The 14,258-nt window shown below is 40.8% G+C and overlaps 24 non-coding genes and 1 pseudogene across 24 annotated transcripts; all 25 read right to left on the bottom strand.

Annotated features, from left to right (window-relative positions):
* Positions 1-170: 170 nt before the first annotated feature.
* LOC130615674 (5S ribosomal RNA) lies at positions 171-289 on the bottom strand. Its single transcript, XR_008976762.1, has one exon. It is a non-coding gene; the product is annotated as a 5S ribosomal RNA (ribosomal RNA).
* A 450-nt stretch (positions 290-739) lies between these two features.
* On the bottom strand, positions 740-858 carry LOC130618173 (5S ribosomal RNA). The gene has a single exon (XR_008979248.1). It is a non-coding gene; the product is annotated as a 5S ribosomal RNA (ribosomal RNA).
* Positions 859-1,308: 450 nt separating this feature from the next.
* On the bottom strand, positions 1,309-1,427 carry LOC130615673 (5S ribosomal RNA). The gene has a single exon (XR_008976761.1). It is a non-coding gene; the product is annotated as a 5S ribosomal RNA (ribosomal RNA).
* A 450-nt stretch (positions 1,428-1,877) lies between these two features.
* On the bottom strand, positions 1,878-1,995 carry LOC130616983 (5S ribosomal RNA). Its single transcript, XR_008978062.1, has one exon. It is a non-coding gene; the product is annotated as a 5S ribosomal RNA (ribosomal RNA).
* Positions 1,996-2,443: 448 nt separating this feature from the next.
* On the bottom strand, positions 2,444-2,562 carry LOC130617786 (5S ribosomal RNA). Its single transcript, XR_008978863.1, has one exon. It is a non-coding gene; the product is annotated as a 5S ribosomal RNA (ribosomal RNA).
* Positions 2,563-3,012: 450 nt separating this feature from the next.
* Positions 3,013-3,131, bottom strand: LOC130616629 (5S ribosomal RNA). Its single transcript, XR_008977710.1, has one exon. It is a non-coding gene; the product is annotated as a 5S ribosomal RNA (ribosomal RNA).
* Positions 3,132-3,581: 450 nt separating this feature from the next.
* On the bottom strand, positions 3,582-3,700 carry LOC130617443 (5S ribosomal RNA). Its single transcript, XR_008978521.1, has one exon. It is a non-coding gene; the product is annotated as a 5S ribosomal RNA (ribosomal RNA).
* A 450-nt stretch (positions 3,701-4,150) lies between these two features.
* Positions 4,151-4,269, bottom strand: LOC130615672 (5S ribosomal RNA). Its single transcript, XR_008976760.1, has one exon. It is a non-coding gene; the product is annotated as a 5S ribosomal RNA (ribosomal RNA).
* Positions 4,270-4,719: 450 nt separating this feature from the next.
* LOC130616469 (5S ribosomal RNA) lies at positions 4,720-4,838 on the bottom strand. The gene has a single exon (XR_008977550.1). It is a non-coding gene; the product is annotated as a 5S ribosomal RNA (ribosomal RNA).
* Positions 4,839-5,288: 450 nt separating this feature from the next.
* LOC130617785 (5S ribosomal RNA) lies at positions 5,289-5,407 on the bottom strand. The gene has a single exon (XR_008978862.1). It is a non-coding gene; the product is annotated as a 5S ribosomal RNA (ribosomal RNA).
* Positions 5,408-5,857: 450 nt separating this feature from the next.
* Positions 5,858-5,976, bottom strand: LOC130617185 (5S ribosomal RNA). Its single transcript, XR_008978262.1, has one exon. It is a non-coding gene; the product is annotated as a 5S ribosomal RNA (ribosomal RNA).
* A 450-nt stretch (positions 5,977-6,426) lies between these two features.
* Positions 6,427-6,545, bottom strand: LOC130617193 (5S ribosomal RNA). The gene has a single exon (XR_008978271.1). It is a non-coding gene; the product is annotated as a 5S ribosomal RNA (ribosomal RNA).
* A 450-nt stretch (positions 6,546-6,995) lies between these two features.
* Positions 6,996-7,114, bottom strand: LOC130617509 (5S ribosomal RNA). The gene has a single exon (XR_008978587.1). It is a non-coding gene; the product is annotated as a 5S ribosomal RNA (ribosomal RNA).
* A 450-nt stretch (positions 7,115-7,564) lies between these two features.
* LOC130615671 (5S ribosomal RNA) lies at positions 7,565-7,683 on the bottom strand. Its single transcript, XR_008976758.1, has one exon. It is a non-coding gene; the product is annotated as a 5S ribosomal RNA (ribosomal RNA).
* A 450-nt stretch (positions 7,684-8,133) lies between these two features.
* On the bottom strand, positions 8,134-8,252 carry LOC130615670 (5S ribosomal RNA). Its single transcript, XR_008976757.1, has one exon. It is a non-coding gene; the product is annotated as a 5S ribosomal RNA (ribosomal RNA).
* Positions 8,253-8,702: 450 nt separating this feature from the next.
* On the bottom strand, positions 8,703-8,821 carry LOC130616656 (5S ribosomal RNA). Its single transcript, XR_008977736.1, has one exon. It is a non-coding gene; the product is annotated as a 5S ribosomal RNA (ribosomal RNA).
* Positions 8,822-9,271: 450 nt separating this feature from the next.
* Positions 9,272-9,390, bottom strand: LOC130615669 (5S ribosomal RNA). Its single transcript, XR_008976756.1, has one exon. It is a non-coding gene; the product is annotated as a 5S ribosomal RNA (ribosomal RNA).
* Positions 9,391-9,840: 450 nt separating this feature from the next.
* Positions 9,841-9,959, bottom strand: LOC130617507 (5S ribosomal RNA). Its single transcript, XR_008978584.1, has one exon. It is a non-coding gene; the product is annotated as a 5S ribosomal RNA (ribosomal RNA).
* A 450-nt stretch (positions 9,960-10,409) lies between these two features.
* Positions 10,410-10,528, bottom strand: LOC130615668 (5S ribosomal RNA). The gene has a single exon (XR_008976755.1). It is a non-coding gene; the product is annotated as a 5S ribosomal RNA (ribosomal RNA).
* Positions 10,529-10,978: 450 nt separating this feature from the next.
* LOC130615666 (5S ribosomal RNA) lies at positions 10,979-11,097 on the bottom strand. The gene has a single exon (XR_008976754.1). It is a non-coding gene; the product is annotated as a 5S ribosomal RNA (ribosomal RNA).
* A 450-nt stretch (positions 11,098-11,547) lies between these two features.
* Positions 11,548-11,666, bottom strand: LOC130615665 (5S ribosomal RNA). Its single transcript, XR_008976753.1, has one exon. It is a non-coding gene; the product is annotated as a 5S ribosomal RNA (ribosomal RNA).
* Positions 11,667-12,116: 450 nt separating this feature from the next.
* LOC130615663 (5S ribosomal RNA) lies at positions 12,117-12,235 on the bottom strand. Its single transcript, XR_008976751.1, has one exon. It is a non-coding gene; the product is annotated as a 5S ribosomal RNA (ribosomal RNA).
* A 450-nt stretch (positions 12,236-12,685) lies between these two features.
* Positions 12,686-12,804, bottom strand: LOC130617243 (5S ribosomal RNA). Its single transcript, XR_008978320.1, has one exon. It is a non-coding gene; the product is annotated as a 5S ribosomal RNA (ribosomal RNA).
* A 450-nt stretch (positions 12,805-13,254) lies between these two features.
* Positions 13,255-13,372, bottom strand: LOC130618755 (5S ribosomal RNA; annotated as a pseudogene).
* Positions 13,373-13,822: 450 nt separating this feature from the next.
* LOC130618182 (5S ribosomal RNA) lies at positions 13,823-13,941 on the bottom strand. Its single transcript, XR_008979257.1, has one exon. It is a non-coding gene; the product is annotated as a 5S ribosomal RNA (ribosomal RNA).
* Positions 13,942-14,258: the final 317 nt, after the last annotated feature.

The following is a 14,258-nucleotide window of genomic DNA, read 5'->3' as shown; positions in this document are numbered from 1 at the left end:
TCGTAATCCATTCATTTGCGACGTGGCGCATTTATTGCAGCACGATTGTAGCTGTTTTGAAGGGAAAGCAACTTCTAATCATGTCTCTTTCTTGATTTACTCAGCGGCTATTGCGTAAAAAAGATACGTCACAGTCGTAATGATAAATAATGTAACGTGAAAAAGTCAATAGCCTACGACACCAGGAGTTCCCAGGCGGTGCCCCATCCAAGTACTATCCCGGCCCGACGATGCTTAACTTCCGTGATCGGACGAGAACAGGTGTGTTCATCGTGGTATGGTCGTAGACAAACAAACGGGCAGATATCTACGATTTATTAGCACATTACATCGAAAATGGTTCAAACTTTAAAGGTCATATTTCTTGACTGGATCATCCGGAATAGGTCGTGTTTATGTGTATTTGAAAGCTCTTTTTAAGCGCTATCGATTCTTTACGACAACCATGCGCTTTAAGATTTCCGGTAAAAAGTTCCAACGAAGGAAATCTAGGGTACTTTCAGACTTAATTTTCATATGACAAAGTTAATTAGCAAAGTAACTACATCGCCATTTTCTTTATCTGACGCTCTTAATCCATTAATTTGCGACGTGGCGCATTTATTGCAGCAAGATTGTAGCCCTTTTTAAGGGAAAGAAACTTCTAATCATGTCCCTTACTTGATTTACTCGGCGGCTATTGCGTAAAAAAGATACGTCACAGTCGTGATGATAAATAATGTAACGTGAAAACGTCAATAGCCTACGACACCGGGAGATCCCAGGCGGTGCCCCATCCAAGTACTATCCCGGCCCGACGATGCTTAACTTCCGTGATCAGACAAGAACAGGTGTGTTCATCGTGGTATGGTCGTAGACAAACATACGGGTAGATATCTACGATTTATTAGCACATTACATCGAAAATGGTTCGAACTTTAAAGATCATAATTCTTGACTGGGTGATCGGAAATTGTTCGTGTTTATGTGCATTTGAAAGCTCCTTTTAAGCGCTATCGATTCTTTACGACAATAATGCGCTTTATGATTTCCGGTAAAAAGTTCCAACGAAGGCAATCTAGGGTACTTTCAGACTTAATTTTCATATGACAAAGTTAGTTAGCAAAGTAAGTACATCGCCATTTTCTTTGTCTGACGCTCGTAATCCATTCATTTGCGACGTGGCGCATTTATTGCAGCACGATTGTAGCTGTTTTGAAGGGAAAGCAACTTCTAATCATGTCTCTTTCTTGATTTACTCAGCGGCTATTGCGTAAAAAAGATACGTCACAGTCGTAATGATAAATAATGTAACGTGAAAAAGTCAATAGCCTACGACACCAGGAGTTCCCAGGCGGTGCCCCATCCAAGTACTATCCCGGCCCGACGATGCTTAACTTCCGTGATCGGACGAGAACAGGTGTGTTCATCGTGGTATGGTCGTAGACAAACAAACGGGCAGATATCTACGATTTATTAGCACATTACATCGAAAATGGTTCAAACTTTAAAGGTCATATTTCTTGACTGGATCATCCGGAATAGGTCGTGTTTATGTGCATTTGAAAGCTCTTTTTAAGCGCTATCGATTCTTTACAACAATAATGCGCTTTATGATTTCCGGTAAAAAGTTCCAACGAAGGCAATCTAGGGTACTTTCAGACTTAATTTTCATATGACAAAGTTAGTTAGCAAAGTAAGTACATCGCCATTTTCTTTGTCTGACGCTCGTAATCCATTCATTTGCGACGTGGCGCATTTATTGCAGCACGATTGTAGCTGTTTTGAAGGGAAAGCAACTTCTAATCATGTCTCTTTCTTGATTTACTCAGCGGCTATTGCGTAAAAAAGATACGTCACAGTCGTAATGATAAATAATGTAACGTGAAAAAGTCAATAGCCTACGACACCAGGAGTTCCCAGGCGGTGCCCCATCCAAGTACTATCCGGCCCGACGATGCTTAACTTCCGTGATCGGACGAGAACAGGTGTGTTCATCGTGGTATGGTCGTAGACAAACAAACGGGCAGATATCTACGATTTATTAGCACATTACATCGAAAATGGTTCAAACTTTAAAGGTCATATTTCTTGACTGGATCATCCGGAATAGGTCGTGTTTATGTGTATTTGAAAGCTCTTTTTAAGCGCTATCGATTCTTTACACCAACCATGCGCTTTAAGATTTCCGGTAAAAAGTTCCAACGAAGGAACTAGGGTACTTTCAGACTTAATTTTCATATGACAAAGTTAATTAGCAAAGTAACTACATCGCCATTTTCTTTATCTGACGCTCTTAATCCATTAATTTGCGACGTGGCGCATTTATTGCAGCAAGATTGTAGCCCTTTTTAAGGGAAAGAAACTTCTAATCATGTCCCTTACTTGATTTACTCGGCGGCTATTGCGTAAAAAAGATACGTCACAGTCGTGATGATAAATAATGTAACGTGAAAACGTCAATAGCCTACGACACCGGGAGATCCCAGGCGGTCCCCCATCCAAGTACTATCCCGGCCCGACGATGCTTAACTTCCGTGATCAGACAAGAACAGGTGTGTTCATCGTGGTATGGTCGTAGACAAACATACGGGTAGATATCTACGATTTATTAGCACATTACATCGAAAATGGTTCGAACTTTAAAGATCATAATTCTTGACTGGGTGATCGGAAATTGTTCGTGTTTATGTGCATTTGAAAGCTCCTTTTAAGCGCTATCGATTCTTTACGACAATAATGCGCTTTATGATTTCCGGTAAAAAGTTCCAACGAAGGCAATCTAGGGTACTTTCAGACTTAATTTTCATATGACAAAGTTAGTTAGGAAAGTAAGTACATCGCCATTTTCTTTATCTGACGCTCGTAATCCATTCATTTGCGACGTGGCGCATTTATTGCAGCAAGATTGTAGCCCTTTTTAAGGGAAAGAAACTTCTAATCATGTCCCTTACTTGATTTACTCGGCGGATATTGCGTAAAAAAGATACGTCACAGTCGTGATGATAAATAATGTAACGTGAAAACGTCAATAGCCTACGACACCGGGAGATCCCAGGTGGTCCCCCATCCAAGTACTATCCCGGCCCGACGATGCTTAACTTCCGTGATCGGACGAGAACAGGTGTGTTCATCGTGGTATGGTCGTAGACAAACAAACGGGCAGATATCTACGATTTATTAGCACATTACATCGAAAATGGTTCAAACTTTAAAGGTCATATTTCTTGACTGGATCATCCGGAATAGGTCGTGTTTATGTGCATTTGAAAGCTTTTTTTAAGCGCTATCGATTCTTTACAACAATAATGCGCTTTATGATTTCCGGTAAAAAGTTCCAACGAAGGCAATCTAGGGTACTTTCAGACTTAATTTTCATATGACAAAGTTAGTTAGCAAAGTAAGTACATCGCCATTTTCTTTGTCTGACGCTCGTAATCCATTCATTTGCGACGTGGCGCATTTATTGCAGCACGATTGTAGCTGTTTTGAAGGGAAAGCAACTTCTAATCATGTCTCTTTCTTGATTTACTCAGCGGCTATTGCGTAAAAAAGATACGTCACAGTCGTAATGATAAATAATGTAACGTGAAAAAGTCAATAGCCTACGACACCAGAAGTTCCCAGGCGGTGCCCCATCCAAGTACTATCCCGGCCCGACGATGCCTAACTTCCGTGATCGGACGAGAACAGGTGTGTTCATCGTGGTATGGTCGTAGACAAACAAACGGGCAGATATCTACGATTTATTAGCACATTACATCGAAAATGGTTCAAACTTTAAAGGTCATATTTCTTGACTGGATCATCCGGAATAGGTCGTGTTTATGTGCATTTGAAAGCTCTTTTTAAGCGCTATCGATTCTTTACAACAATAATGCGCTTTATGATTTCCGGTAAAAAGTTCCAACGAAGGCAATCTAGGGTACTTTCAGACTTAATTTTCATATGACAAAGTTAGTTAGCAAAGTAAGTACATCGCCATTTTCTTTGTCTGACGCTCGTAATCCATTCATTTGCGACGTGGCGCATTTATTGCAGCACGATTGTAGCTGTTTTGAAGGGAAAGCAACTTCTAATCATGTCTCTTTCTTGATTTACTCAGCGGCTATTGCGTAAAAAAGATACGTCACAGTCGTAATGATAAATAATGTAACGTGAAAAAGTCAATAGCCTACGACACCAGGAGTTCCCAGGCGGTGCCCCATCCAAGTACTATCCCGGCCCGACGATGCTTAACTTCCGTGATCGGACGAGAACAGGTGTGTTCATCGTGGTATGGTCGTAGACAAACAAACGGGCAGATATCTACGATTTATTAGCACATTACATCGAAAATGGTTCAAACTTTAAAGGTCATATTTCTTGACTGGATCATCCGGAATAGGTCGTGTTTATGTGCATTTGAAAGCTCTTTTTAAGCGCTATCGATTCTTTACAACAATAATGCGCTTTATGATTTCCGGTAAAAAGTTCCAACGAAGGCAATCTAGGGTACTTTCAGACTTAATTTTCATATGACAAAGTTAGTTAGCAAAGTAAGTACATCGCCATTTTCTTTGTCTGACGCTCGTAATCCATTCATTTGCGACGTGGCGCATTTATTGCAGCACGATTGTAGCTGTTTTGAAGGGAAAGCAACTTCTAATCATGTCTCTTTCTTGATTTACTCAGCGGCTATTGCGTAAAAAAGATACGTCACAGTCGTAATGATAAATAATGTAACGTGAAAAAGTCAATAGCCTACGACACCAGGAGTTCCCAGGCGGTGCCCCATCCAAGTACTATCCCGGCCCGACGATGCTTAACTTCCGTGATCGGACGAAAACAGGTGTGTTCATCGTGGTATGGTCGTAGACAAACAAACGGGCAGATATCTACGATTTATTAGCACATTACATCGAAAATGGTTCAAACTTTAAAGGTCATATTTCTTGACTGGATCATCCGGAATAGGTCGTGTTTATGTGTATTTGAAAGCTCTTTTTAAGCGCTATCGATTCTTTACGACAACCATGCGCTTTAAGATTTCCGGTAAAAAGTTCCAACGAAGGAAATCTAGGGTACTTTCAGACTTAATTTTCATATGACAAAGTTAATTAGCAAAGTAACTACATCGCCATTTTCTTTATCTGACGCTCTTAATCCATTAATTTGCGACGTGGCGCATTTATTGCAGCAAGATTGTAGCCCTTTTTAAGGGAAAGAAACTTCTAATCATGTCCCTTACTTGATTTACTCGGCGGCTATTGCGTAAAAAAGATACGTCACAGTCGTGATGATAAATAATGTAACGTGAAAACGTCAATAGCCTACGACACCGGGAGATCCCAGGCGGTCCCCCATCCAAGTACTATCCCGGCCCGACGATGCTTAACTTCCGTGATCAGACAAGAACAGGTGTGTTCATCGTGGTATGGTCGTAGACAAACATACGGGTAGATATCTACGATTTATTAGCACATTACATCGAAAATGGTTCGAACTTTAAAGATCATAATTCTTGACTGGGTGATCGGAAATTGTTCGTGTTTATGTGCATTTGAAAGCTCCTTTTAAGCGCTATCGATTCTTTACGACAATAATGCGCTTTATGATTTCCGGTAAAAAGTTCCAACGAAGGCAATCTAGGGTACTTTCAGACTTAATTTTCATATGACAAAGTTAGTTAGGAAAGTAAGTACATCGCCATTTTCTTTGTCTGACGCTCGTAATCCATTCATTTGCGACGTGGCGCATTTATTGCAGCACGATTGTAGCCGTTTTGAAGGGAAAGCAACTTCTAATCTTGTCTCTTTCTTGATTTACTCAGCGGCTATTGCGTAAAAAAGATACGTCACAGTCGTAATGATAAATAATGTAACGTGAAAAAGTCAATAGCCTACGTCACCAGGAGTTCCCAGGCGGTGCCCCATCCAAGTACTATCCCGGCCCGACAATGCTTAACTTCCGTGATCGGACGAGAACAGGTGTGTTCATCGTGGTATGGTCGTAGACAAACAAACGGGCAGATATCTACGAATTATTAGCACATTACATCGAAAATGGTTCAAACTTTAAAGGTCATATTTCTTGACTGGATCATCCGGAATAGGTCGTGTTTATGTGTATTTGAAAGCTCTTTTTAAGCGCTATCGATTCTTTACGACAACCATGCGCTTTAAGATTTCCGGTAAAAAGTTCCAACGAAGGAAATCTAGGGTACTTTCAGTCTTAATTTTCATATGACAAAGTTAATTAGCAAAGTAACTACATCGCCATTTTCTTTGTCTGACGCTCGTAGTCCATTTATTTGCGACGTGGCGCATTTATTGCAGCACGATTGTAGCCGTTTTGAAGGGAAAGCAACTTCTAATCATGTCTCTTTCTTGATTTACTCAGCAGCTATTGCGTAAAAAAGATACGTCACAGTCGTAATGATAAATAATGTAACATGAAAAAGTCTGTAGCCTACGACACCAGGAGTTCCGAGGCGGTCCCCCATCCAAGTACTATCCCGGCCCGACGATGCTTAACTTTCGTGATCGTACGAGAACAGGTGTGTTCATCGTGGTATGGTCGTAGACAAACAAACGGGCAGATATCTACGATTTATTAGCACATTACATCGAAAATGGTTCAAACTTTAAAGGTCATATTTCTTGACTGGATCATCCGGAATAGGTCGTGTTTATGTGTATTTGAAAGCTCTTTTTAAGCGCTATCGATTCTTTACGACAACCATGCGCTTTAAGATTTCCGGTAAAAAGTTCCAACGAAGAAAATCTAGGGTACTTTCAGTCTTAATTTTCATATGACAAAGTTAATTAGCAAAGTAACTACATCGCCATTTTCTTTGTCTGACGCTCGTAGTCCATTTATTTGCGACGTGGCGCATTTATTGCAGCACGATTGTAGCCGTTTTGAAGGGAAAGCAACTTCTAATCATGTCTCTTTCTTGATTTACTCAGCAGCTATTGCGTAAAAAAGATACGTCACAGTCGTAATGATAAATAATGTAACATGAAAAAGTCTATAGCCTACGACACCAGGAGTTCCGAGGCGGTCCCCCATCCAAGTACTATCCCGGCCCGACGATGCTTAACTTTCGTGATCGGACGAGAACAGGTGTGTTCATAGTGGTATGGTCGTAGACAAACAAACGGGCCGATATCTACGATTTATTAGCACATTACATCGAAAATGGTTCAAACTTTAAAGGTCATATTTCTTGACTGGATCATCCGGAATGGGTCGTGTTTATGTGCATTTAAAAGCTCTTTTTAAGTGCTATCGATTCTTTACGACAATAATGCGCTTTAAGATTTCCGGTAAAAAGTTCCAACGAAGGCAATCTAGGGTACTTTCAGACTTAATTTTCATATGACAAATTTAGTTAGCAAACTAAATACATCGCCATTTTCTTTGTCTGACGCTCGTAATCCATTCATTTGCGACGTGGCGCATTTATTGCAGCACGATTGTAGCCGTTTTGAAGGGAAAGCAACTTGTAATTATGTCTCTTTCTTGATTTACTCAGCGGCTATTGCGTAAAAAAGATACGTCACAGTCGTAATGATAAATAATGTAACGTGAAAAAGTCAATAGCCTACGACACCAGGAGTTCCCAGGCGGTGCCCCATCCAAGTACTATCCCGGCCCGACGATGCTTAACTTCCGTGATCGGACGAGAACAGGTGTGTTCATCGTGGTATGGTCGTAGACAAACAAACGGGCAGATATCTACGATTTATTAGCACATTACATCGAAAATGGTTCAAACTTTAAAGGTCATATTTCTTGACTGGATCATCCGGAATAGGTCGTGTTTATGTGCATTTGAAAGCTCTTTTTAAGCGCTATCGATTCTTTACAACAATAATGCGCTTTATGATTTCCGGTAAAAAGTTCCAACGAAGGCAATCTAGGGTACTTTCAGACTTAATTTTCATATGACAAATTTAGTTAGCAAACTAAATACATCGCCATTTTCTTTGTCTGACGCTCGTAATCCATTCATTTGCGACGTGGCGCATTTATTGCAGCACGATTGTAGCCGTTTTGAAGGGAAAGCAACTTGTAATTATGTCTCTTTCTTGATTTACTCAGCGGCTATTGCGTAAAAAAGATACGTCACAGTCGTAATGATAAATAATGTAACGTGAAAAAGTCAATAGCCTACGACACCAGGAGTTCCCAGGCGGTGCCCCATCCAAGTACTATCCCGGCCCGACGATGCTTAACTTCCGTGATCGGACGAGAACAGGTGTGTTCATCGTGGTATGGTCGTAGACAAACAAACGGGCAGATATCTACGATTTATTAGCACATTACATCGAAAATGGTTCAAACTTTAAAGGTCATATTTCTTGACTGGATCATCCGGAATAGGTCGTGTTTATGTGCATTTGAAAGCTCTTTTTAAGCGCTATCGATTCTTTACAACAATAATGCGCTTTATGATTTCCGGTAAAAAGTTCCAACGAAGGCAATCTAGGGTACTTTCAGACTTAATTTTCATATGACAAAGTTAGTTAGCAAAGTAAGTACATCGCCATTTTCTTTGTCTGACGCTCGTAATCCATTCATTTGCGACGTGGCGCATTTATTGCAGCACGATTGTAGCCGTTTTGAAGGGAAAGCAACTTCTAATCATGTCTCTTTCTTGATTTACTCAGCGGCTATTGCGTAAAAAAGATACGTCACAGTCGTAATGATAAATAATGTAACGTGAAAAAGTCAATAGCCTACGACACCAGCAGTTCCCAGGCGGTGCCCCATCCAAGTACTATCCCGGCCCGACGATGCTTAACTTCCGTGATCGGACGAGAACAGGTGTGTTCATCGTGGTATGGTCGTAGACAAACAAACGGGCAGATATCTACGATTTATTGGCACATTACATCGAAAATGGTTCGAACTTTAAAGATCATAATTCTTGACTGGGTGATCGGAAATTGTTCGTGTTTATGTGCATTTGAAAGCTCCTTTTAAGCGCTATCGATTCTTTACGACAATAATGCGCTTTATGATTTCCGGTAAAAAGTTCCAACGAAGGCAATCTAGGGTACTTTCAGACTTAATTTTCATATGACAAAGTTAGTTAGCAAAGTAAGTACATCGCCATTTTCTTTGTCTGACGCTCGTAATCCATTCATTTGCGACGTGGCGCATTTATTGCAGCACGATTGTAGCCGTTTTGAAGGGAAAGCAACTTCTAATCATGTCTCTTTCTTGATTTACTCAGCGGCTATTGCGTAAAAAAGATACGTCACAGTCGTAATGATAAATAATGTAACGTAAAAAAGTCAATAGCCTACGACACCAGGAGTTCCCAGGCGGTGCCCCATCCAAGTACTATCCCGGCCCGACGATGCTTAACTTCCGTGATCGGACGAGAACAGGTGTGTTCATCGTGGTATGGTCGTAGACAAACAAACGGGCAGATATCTACGATTTATTAGCACATTACATCGAAAATGGTTCAAACTTTAAAGGTCATATTTCTTGACTAGATCATCCGGAATAGGTCGTGTTTATGTGTATTTGAAAGCTCTTTTTAAGCGCTATCGATTCTTTACGACAACCATGCGCTTTAAGATTTCCGGTAAAAAGTTCCAACGAAGGAATTCTAGGGTACTTTCAGTCTTAATTTTCATATGACAAAGTTAATTAGTAAAGTAACTACATCGCCATTTTCTTTGTCTGACGCTCGTAGTCCATTTATTTGCGACGTGGCGCATTTATTGCAGCACGATTGTAGCCGTTTTGAAGGGAAAGCAACTTCTAATCATGTCTCTTTCTTGATTTACTCAGCAGCTATTGCGTAAAAAAGATACGTCACAGTCGTAATGATAAATAATGTAACATGAAAAAGTCTATAGCCTACGACACCAGGAGTTCCGAGGCGGTCCCCCATCCAAGTACTATCCCGGCCCGACGATGCTTAACTTTCGTGATCGGACGAGAACAGGTGTGTTCATAGTGGTATGGTCGTAGACAAACAAACGGGCCGATATCTACGATTTATTAGCACATTACATCGAAAATGGTTCAAACTTTAAAGGTCATATTTCTTGACTGGATCATCCGGAATGGGTCGTGTTTATGTGCATTTGAAAGCTCTTTTTAAGCGCTATCGATTCTTTACGACAATAATGCGCTTTAAGATTTCCGGTAAAAAGTTCCAACGAAGGCAATCTAGGGTACTTTCAGACTTAATTTTCATATGACAAAGTTAGTTAGCAAACTAAATACATCGCCATTTTCTTTGTCTGACGCTCGTAATCCATTCATTTGCGACGTGGCGCATTTATTGCAGCACGATTGTAGCCGTTTTGAAGGGAAAGCAACTTGTAATCATGTCTCTTTCTTGATTTACTCAGCGGCTATTGCGTAAAAAAGATACGTCACAGTCGTAATGATAAATAATGTAACGTGAAAAAGTCATTAGCCTACGACACCAGGAGTTCCCAGGCGGTGCCCCATCCAAGTACTATCCCGGCCCGACGATGCTTAACTTCCGTGATCGGACGAGAACAGGTGTGTTCATCGTGGTATGGTCGTAGACAAACAAACGGGCAGATATCTACGATTTATTAGCACATTACATCGAAAATGGTTCAAACTTTAAAGGTCATATTTCTTGACTGGATCATCCGGAATAGGTCGTGTTTATGTGCATTTGAAAGCTCTTTTTAAGCACTATCGATTCTTTACAACAATAATGCGCTTTATGATTTCCGGTAAAAAGTTCCAACGAAGGCAATCTAGGGTACTTTCAGACTTAATTTTCATATGACAAAGTTAGATAGCAAAGTAAGTACATCGCCATTTTCTTTGTCTGACGCTCGTAATCCATTCATTTGCGACGTGGCGCATTTATTGCAGCACGATTGTAGCCGTTTTGAAGGGAAAGCAACTTCTAATCATGTCTCTTTCTTGATTTACTCAGCGGCTATTGCGTAAAAAAGATATGTCACAGTCGTAATGATAAATAATGTAACGTGAAAAAGTCAATAGCCTACGACACCAGGAGTTCCCAGGCGGTGCCCCATCCAAGTACTATCCCGGCCCGACGATGCTTAACTTCCGTGATCGGACGAGAACAGGTGTGTTCATCGTGGTATGGTCGTAGACAAACAAACGGGCAGATATCTACGATTTATTGGCACATTACATCGAAAATGGTTCAAACTTTAAAGGTCATATTTCTTGACTGGATCATCCGGAATAGGTCGTGTTTATGTGTATTTGACAGGTCTTTTTAAGCGCTATCGATTCTTTACGACAACCATGCGCTTTAAGATTTCCGGTAAAAAGTTCCAACGAAGGAAATCTAGGGTACTTTCAGACTTAATTTTCATATGACAAAGTTAATTAGCAAAGTAACTACATCGCCATTTTCTTTGTCTGACGCTCGTAATCCATTCATTTGCGACGTGGCGCATTTATTGCAGCACGATTGTAGCCGTTTTGAAGGGAAAGCAACTTGTAATCATGTCTCTTTCTTGATTTACTCAGCGGCTATTGCGTAAAAAAGATACGTCACAGTCGTAATGATAAATAATGTAACGTGAAAAAGTCAATAGCCTACGACACCAGGAGTTCCCAGGCGGTGCCCCATCCAAGTACTATCCCGGCCCGACGATGCTTAACTTCCGTGATCGGACGAGAACAGGTGTGTTCATCGTGGTATGGTCGTAGACAAACAAACGGGCAGATATCTACGATTTATTAGCACATTACATCGAAAATGGTTCAAACTTTAAAGGTCATATTTCTTGACTGGATCATCCGGAATAGGTCGTGTTTATGTGCATTTGAAAGCTCTTTTTAAGCACTATCGATTCTTTACAACAATAATGCGCTTTATGATTTCCGGTAAAAAGTTCCAACGAAGGCAATCTAGGGTACTTTCAGACTTAATTTTCATATGACAAAGTTAGATAGCAAAGTAAGTACATCGCCATTTTCTTTGTCTGACGCTCGTAATCCATTCATTTGCGACGTGGCGCATTTATTGCAGCACGATTGTAGCCGTTTTGAAGGGAAAGCAACTTCTAATCATGTCTCTTTCTTGATTTACTCAGCGGCTATTGCGTAAAAAAGATATGTCACAGTCGTAATGATAAATAATGTAACGTGAAAAAGTCAATAGCCTACGACACCAGGAGTTCCCAGGCGGTGCCCCATCCAAGTACTATCCCGGCCCGACGATGCTTAACTTCCGTGATCGGACGAGAACAGGTGTGTTCATCGTGGTATGGTCGTAGACAAACAAACGGGCAGATATCTACGATTTATTGGCACATTACATCGAAAATGGTTCAAACTTTAAAGGTCATATTTCTTGACTGGATCATCCGGAATAGGTCGTGTTTATGTGTATTTGACAGCTCTTTTTAAGCGCTATCGATTCTTTACGACAACCATGCGCTTTAAGATTTCCGGTAAAAAGTTCCAACGAAGGAAATCTAGGGTACTTTCAGACTTAATTTTCATATGACAAAGTTAATTAGCAAAGTAACTACATCGCCATTTTCTTTGTCTGACGCTCGTAATCCATTTATTTGCGACGTGGCGCATTTATTGCAGCAAGATTGTAGCCGTTTTGAAGGGAAAGCAACTTCTAATCACGTCCCTTACTTGATTTACTCAGCGGCTATTGCGTAAAAAAGATACGTCACAGTCGTAATGATAAATAATGTAACGTGAAATAGTCAATAGCCTACGACACCGGGAGATCCCATGCGGTCCCCCATCAAAGTACTCTCCCGGCCCGACGATGCTTAACTTCTGTGATCGGACGAGAACAGGTGTGTTCATCGTGGTATGGTCGTAGACAAAAAAACGTGCAGATATCTGCGATTTATTAGCACAGTACATCGAAAATGGTTCAAACTTTAAAGGTCATATTTCCTGACTGGATCATTCGAAATAGGTCGTGTTTATGTGCATTTGACAGCTCTTTTTAAGCGCTATCGATTCTTTACAACAATAATGCGCTACATGATTTCCGGTAAAAAGTTCCAACGAAGGCAATCCAGGGTACTTGCAGACTTAATTTTCATATGACAAAGTTAATTAGCAAAGTAACTACATCGCCATTTTCTTTGTCTGACGCTCTTAATCCATTTATTTGCGACGTGGCGCATTTATTGCAGCAAGATTGTAGCCGTTTTTAAGGGAAAGAAGCTTCTAATCATGTCACTTACTTGATTTACTCAGCGGCTATTGCATAAGAAAGATACGTCCCAGTCGTAATGATAAATAATGTAACGTGAAAAAGTCAATAGCCTACGACACCGGGTATCCCAGCCGGTCCCCCATCCAAGTACTATCCCGCCCCGACGATGCTTAACTTCCGTGATGGGACAAGAACAGGTGTGTTCATCGTGGTATGGTCGTAGACAAACAAACGGGCAGATATCTACGATTTATTGGCACATTACATCGTTAATGGTTTAAACTTTAAAGGTCATATTTCTTGACTGGATTATCCGAAATAGGTCGTGTTTATGTGCATTTGAAAGCTCTTTTCAAGCGCTATCCATTATTTACGACAACCATGCGCTTTAAGATTACGGGAAAAAAGTTCCAACGAAGGCAATCTAGGGTACTTTCAGACTTAATTTTCATATGACAAAGTTAATTAGCAAAGTAACTACTTCGTCATTTTCTTTGTCTGACGCTCGTAATCCATTCATTTGCGACGTGGCGCATTTATTGCAGCAAGATTGTAGCCTTTTTGAAGGGAAAGCAACTTCTAATCACGTCACTTACTTGATTTACTCAGCGGCTATTGCGTAAAAAAGGTACGTCACAGTCGTAATGATAAATAATGTAACGTGAAAAAGTCAATAGCCTACGACACCGGGAGTTCCCAGGCGGTTCCCCATCCAGGTACTATCCCGGCCCGACGATGCTTAACTTTCCTGATCGGACGAGAACAGGTGTGTTCATCGTGGTATGGTCGTAGACAAACAAACGGGCAGATATCTACGATTTATTAGCACATTACATCGAAAATGGTTTAAACTTTAAAGGTCATATTTCTGGGGACGTGGAAGAACGTGATTTACGTGCAAGGCCTTTATTAGTCTGTAAAAGGACATATTACTGCCTTTAGAGGGCTGTCCACGTAGTTCACAGTATTCTATAGCCATGGCACCAAGGAAAAGAACTTCAGACGTCATATTCCATTGAGACTAGAAGGACTAGATCAATGGTAGCCTGGCTGGGAGCGTGGAAGCACGTGGTTTACGTCTAAGGCCTTTTATAGGCTGCAAAGGTAATAA

The sequence above is a fragment of the Hydractinia symbiolongicarpus genome, chromosome 11, assembly GCF_029227915.1.
Source record: "Hydractinia symbiolongicarpus strain clone_291-10 chromosome 11, HSymV2.1, whole genome shotgun sequence".
Lineage (NCBI taxonomy): Eukaryota > Metazoa > Cnidaria > Hydrozoa > Anthoathecata > Hydractiniidae > Hydractinia > Hydractinia symbiolongicarpus.
This window is presented reverse-complemented; position numbering and strand designations above follow the sequence as displayed.